Raw genomic sequence first — 6,332 nt, forward strand, 5'->3', positions numbered from 1 at the left:
GGTTGACAATTTATGGCCATTAAAAGCCAATGTATGGTCATTCAAGCATCGAATTTGCCATACAGTATTTACTGCAATGTGGCCTCTACATAAGTCAGGGCATTCATACTTCTTGCACTTCGAGAAGTAGAGCTGTTGTGAAGGACGTTTTCAAGGAAGTGTGTTTGTGTTTATACAGGACGCACTGCCCCCACCTACCGTCAACCAATCATGTCAGTGCGGAGCTATATGGAGCCCTACACATTGTTACAACATTTGTGAGGCGCACAGTGATGTGGTAGAGCTTGATTTGGCCTCTGTTAGCTGGGCCATATTGCATCAAGCTTAAATCGGCCTTAGTTACACGTGTATGTTAAGTCCGCTAACGTTAATACGGAGTTTTCATAGCGGATTTACAATCATCGCGAATCGAATTAGGGGCGTTTCAGGCCCGACGTGAACATAATTGTACACTCTCAAACTCCATTAGAAACGAGGGCTAAAAGGGGCTTAAGTTGCAAACTTGCCTTGCTTGGCTAATCATTTGGACTGACGACAAATATGGTTGCGGCGATTCCCCCAAGGGCATATGACGAGGGTGTGTCTTAAGTGTTTTGGACTGCAACCTATTCCCTAAGAATTTGTGTCAGGAACTAAGAGGGGCAGCTAAAATGGGTCCTTCGTTCTTACGTCCTCAGATGCACTGACACAAAAAACGTGGGTTATGTGAACGATGAAGTAGTTGTGAAACCGCTAGCTAGCTATATAATAGCAAATTATTCTCCTTTTGTAATTGATAAAGTAGTATAATTAACATCAGTCGGGAAACTCGGCACCGCAGGGACACCTTGAAGGGCACTACACGTCAGTAGACATCACACCGAAGAAATGCCCTCAGTCAAGGAGGAAGGTAACTTTACGTGCTGTGTGAATGAATGACCGCTTCTCTTCAAACTGGTTAAATGCAGTAGTTAGCTAGCTAAAACGCTCGATCATTGTATTTTATAATTATGATTATACTTAGAACGAGGCAATGTTTTATCTCCAATGCTTGTAGAAGCAGGTTCAGCCAGAGAGATTTAGAAAATCTATGTCGCTGATTTCAGTACAAGTAGACGGACTGCCCTCGGTGTGATAACTTATGAATGGGTGATTCTACAACTACAGGCACTTCTATGTCCTCAGGTCAATTTTGGGGATTTTATAAAAAAATAAAACAAATATTTGTATGTTAAGTTCACACTAATCACCCCATACTTTTTTAAACACCTCTCTATCAAGTATTTTAGCTACTTTTCAGATTCATTTTATACCTCAATTTGTCAGACCCTTGTCCCTGACCCAGACTTTTAAACTTCTACTATGTTTTTCTATGAGAACATTAATAATTACACATTTATATAATGTCATGTAACAGTCAATTAAATAAAATCTATATCAATATTTGTGAGAATACGCTTTTATATTGATTTTTTATACCTTTTGGAGTGGTGTCATTTCCACCACTAAGGACAAAATACCTCATTTAATAACGTTTTTTTTCAATAGAATGTTACTTTGGTTACCAAGGAAACAGTGACACTGAAGCACATGGCTGCAGTGGACAGTTGTTCCATATGTGATGTCCAGAAGTTGAAGAAAAATCGAGAAAAATGTCTATTTTATGTATTTAGTATAAACTATATGCTAGCTGTAATTACTAACCAAAGCATGCTAAGCAGTCTGTCAATTTTCTTCAGAAACTGTAGAAGTTTCATTTCCATCAGTCATTTCCATCAAACTTAAGTGTGGTGGAAATGACACATATCCATTATCTTGTTTTTACTTTACTTGTTTTTTTTTTTAGTCATTTCTTTAGGCTTATTTAATAATGTTTTAAATTAATTTAATCTAGAAAATGCTCCAATGTGTTCACAAGTTGAAAACTAAGTAGTGTTTGTCTTTATTCTTAGAAGATACCACATAAAACAGCACAGAGGTCACAGACCATATAGAAACAAAATAGAATATTATTATATACGATACCAGGAACATCTGCAAAAAGTCAGGGAGAGATACTGGAAGAAAAGGGAGAAGTGAAGTCTCACTCTGAGCTTACAAAGCAAGAACAAATAAACAAGAGAAGGCAATGAAAATGCAACCAACGGAATAGAAGACAGTCTTTAAAGAGAACAGTTGCAATGGAGACCTACTTATCAGGCAACACATCACCTCAGTAACCAGATGACTTGCAGCCAGAACATGAGGCCTACCCATCAGGCAACACACCACCTCAGTAACCAGATGACTTGCAGCCAGAACATGAGGCCTACCCATCAGGCAACACACCACCTCAGTAACCAGATGACTTGCAGCCAGAACATGAGGCCTACCCATCAGGCAACACATCACCTCAGTAACCAGATGACTTCCAGCCAGAACATGAGGCCAACATACCTGCCCCTAACTTGCCTGACACTGATGCAGACCCTGATACCCCTTCCTCATCGTCTGCAACAGGAATGAGAAGTCGAATACTTGCTGGAAGGAAAAAGGTTGTAAGAGGTCGCACAAAAGCATACAGAGATCTTAGTATGACAAACGTCAAACTTGATAATGCTTTACGGAAATCTGAGAAATACAAAAAAAAAAAGGTATGATCGACTGATGAACAAAATGGAGAGACAAGATTCCCCAAAGACAAAACAGCAAATGAAGAGACCTCTGAAGAACTTGAAGGATTTTATTGTTTCAAAATGCCATCATTGCCGAGTTAAAACAAAAGTATAAAATAAATGTCCAGTGCCAAGGACAAACAAGTTGCTTCAAAAACACTGAGGCAAAGTATGGCTTGGTCAAAGCCACAAACAGAGAATTTGGATTTTTAGCAAAAGCAATGAAGACAATTTGAAAACAGGCCATCCAAGTCTTCAATACTCCAGGAAAAATCAGTGTAACCGAATTGGCACTGCCACAGAAGAGAATATTACTAGATTCTATGAACGTGATGACAACAGCAGAGCAACAGGGAAAAGGACCCACTAACGAGGAACAAGAACAAAAAGCAGAAGCGCTTCTTGAATGGCACAATTCAGAACCTTTATCAGAAGTTTAATTTCCCACTGTGAATTCTGCGAAATATGTCCTTTTTGGGTTGTCAAGCCAGCAGTCCAAGATGGGGACACATGCCTCTGCAAAACCCATGCCAACCTCCAGTTCATGGCTGACAAACTACAGTATCACAAAGGGATCAGCTGCAGCAACATTGAGAAAGTTATTGAGTGTTTGTGCTGAGAGAACCTGAAGAACGAGTGCATGTATAGAGAGTGCTCCCGTTGTCAAGCCAAAGAGCTTGAAACATCTGACTTTGATGCTGGTGAGCAGACATGGTGGTTTGGGTGGGAAAACCAAGCTGAAGGGAAATGCAGAGGGGCACGTGGAGAAGTTCACGGGACTTTTGACAGTAAAAGAAAAGGTATGTGTCACACTGTAGATTCTATTGGAGGACTTCTCCAAAATGGATGTTTAATGACGTGATGGAAATTACATTTTGTCTGGGAGAAAATGACAAAAATATATACATTCCTGAATAGTATAATCGCAACCATTATCAGATATAGTTTCTAGCTGAATCAAAGACAAGTACAATACTGGTAAAATGGTGTTTGAATAAGTTTTAATTTCTGAAAGTTTACACAGCTAAAGTCCCCTAAATTGCAGAATCACCTGAAATATAAATTGGCTGGCCATTCATTTACATCACATTTGACTGTGTATAAGTGTATTTGATTGGACATATTAGGGTTGACTAACTCCAGTCCACAATCCACTTCATGCCACTTGAGTCAGTGGAGACTATTCTCACTGATATCTGCCCATCCTCTCCACACCAGGTAAGGACCGTGTCATCTTTGTGACTAAGGAGGAACATGAAGCACCGAGCAACGCTGAGCTGGTGGAGGAGGATCCTGATGACCCCTATGAAGAACAAGGTGAGTAGAGAGAAGTAGTGCTTCTCAATTAGATTACATTAGGCCCAGATTAGCTCAATTGCTAACTTGATTGACATGAGGACATGCCCCATGCCTTACATGTTTCCATGGGTTTGTTGTGACATTGGCCAAACTTGCTGCCCTCTGTGATAACCAGTAACCTAATAGAGTTGCACTCCTTTCTGGTATAATTAGTATCTGTTTCCCTTTTTCTCTGTCGCCTCCCAAGGTCTGATCCTGCCCAATGGGGAGATCAACTGGAACTGCCCCTGTCTGGGAGGGATGGCCAGCGGTCCCTGTGGAGCATCGTTTAAGGAGGCCTTCTCCTGTTTCCACTACAGCAAGGAGGAGGTGAAGGGCTCAGAGTGCCTGGAGCAATTCAGGGGCATGCAGGATTGTATGCAGAGATACCCAGAACTCTACCCCCAGGAGGATGACAAGGAGACCCAGGGAGGGCCATCTGAAACGGATCCTTCCAAACAAGACTCTGCCCCTGAACCAACCCCTACACCTGCAGCCCCTGTCCAAGACTCTAGCCCTTCCACCGCCCCGCTGACACCCCACCACCCTCAAACAGCACAGCCTCAGGCTGAGCATGATTCACGACAAGCCCTTTCTATGGATGTGTTAAGGTGATCCTTTTTGTATCAATTATTTAAACTGATAAATGAAAGTGTTGACTATTCCCCCCCCACTCTAACCCAGATTGGGTTTTCCCTCATATAATATAAGAGACTTGTAGAGGGAGGAGGGTAAGGAAAAAGATGGGGTAACTTCACTCTAAGTGTGTGTATATTTCTTTCTTTGTGCTCCTTCGGGGAAAAAACAAGACCATGTGTTGTGCTATCCTTTGCCATTACTAGTGTTCTGTTTTTGTATTGATTGTTCTCTTTACTATAAAGTCCAATTAGTAATTGCTTTTTGTATTTTAAAAATGTCATTTCTACTTTATTTTTCCATTTGTCTTTTATATTTAATTCACACCTGGTTTTTTATTTTCTCAGATTCTGTGGGTGCCTTGCAAAAGTATTCAGACCCCTTGGACTTCTTCACATTTTGTTGTGTTGCAAAGAGATGAAAATAGATTTAATTATTTTTTTTGTCAACAAATCTACAAAAAAAGACTGAAAGAAAAAAAGTTGAATAGAAATTAAAAAACAAAAATATAGTCGTTGCATAAGTATTCAGCTCCATGAGTCAATACATGTTAGAAACATCTTTGGCAGTGATAACAGCTGTCTTCTTGGGTAAGTCTATAAGAGCTTTACACACCTGGATTGTGGAATATTTGCCCATTTATTATTTTAAAAAATTCTTCAAGCTCTGTCAAGATGTTGGGGACCATGGCTAGACTCTCAAGCAGAAAAAAAAGTATTGCCATAGATTTTCAAGCAGATTTAAGCCAAAACTAACTTGGCGACTCAGGAACATTCACTGTCCTCTTGGTAGATTTGGCCTTGTGTTGTAGGTTATTTTCCTGCTGAAATGTGAAGTCCTCTGCTAGTCTCTGGTGTAAAGCAGACTGAAGCAGGTTTTCCTCTAGTTTGTTGCCTGTGCTTAGCTCCACCCCTTCATTTTTATCCAGAAAAACTCTTATTTGCCGATGTCAAGCATACCCATTCCATGATGTAGCCACCACAATGCTTGAAAATAAGGAGGCAGTTATTCATTATTGTGTTATGTTGGGGTCAAATCCAACACAAGGCTTTGCATTTTTATTCCTCTGCTGTTTTTTTGTTGCAATATTAATTTTGTGCCTTGTTGCATACAGGATGCAAGTTTTGTATATTTGTATTCTTTTCACTGACATTTAAGTCATTATTGTGGAGTGACTACAATGTTGATCCAACCTCAGTCTTCAACCATCAGACATGGCACTAGCTGTTTTAAAATCACCAATGGCCTCGTCAAATCAAGTGTACATTACATACATTTACATTTAAGTCATTTAGCAGACGCTCTTATCCAGAGCGTGTATTTATATTTATATAGCCCTTCTTGCATCAGCTGAAATATCAAAGTGCTGTACAGAAACCCAGCCTAAAACCCCGAACAGCAAGCAATGCAGGTGTAGAAGCACGGTGGCTAGGAAAAACTCCCTAGAAAAGCCCAAACCCAGGAAGAAGCCTAGCAAGAAACCAGGCTATGAGGCGTGGCCAGTCCTCTTCTGGCTGGGCTGGGTGGAGATTATAACAGAGCATGGCCAAGATGTTCAAATGTTCATAAATGACCAGCATGGTCAAATAATAATAATCACACTAGTTGTCGAGGGTGCAACAAGTCAGCACCTCAGGAGTAAATGTCAGTTGGCTTTTCATAGCCGATCATTAAGAGTATATTTACCGCTCCTGCTGTCTCTAGAGAGTTGAAAACAGCAGGTCT

At 40.5% G+C, this 6,332-nt stretch overlaps 1 pseudogene; it reads left to right on the plus strand.

Moving 5' to 3' along the window:
* The first annotated feature begins 258 nt into the window (after nt 1-258).
* LOC115143147 (mitochondrial intermembrane space import and assembly protein 40-A-like) lies at nt 259-5,118 on the plus strand (annotated as a pseudogene).
* Nucleotides 5,119-6,332: the final 1,214 nt, after the last annotated feature.

Source organism: Oncorhynchus nerka, linkage group LG15, assembly GCF_034236695.1.
Source record: "Oncorhynchus nerka isolate Pitt River linkage group LG15, Oner_Uvic_2.0, whole genome shotgun sequence".
In the NCBI taxonomy this organism is placed as follows: domain Eukaryota; kingdom Metazoa; phylum Chordata; class Actinopteri; order Salmoniformes; family Salmonidae; genus Oncorhynchus; species Oncorhynchus nerka.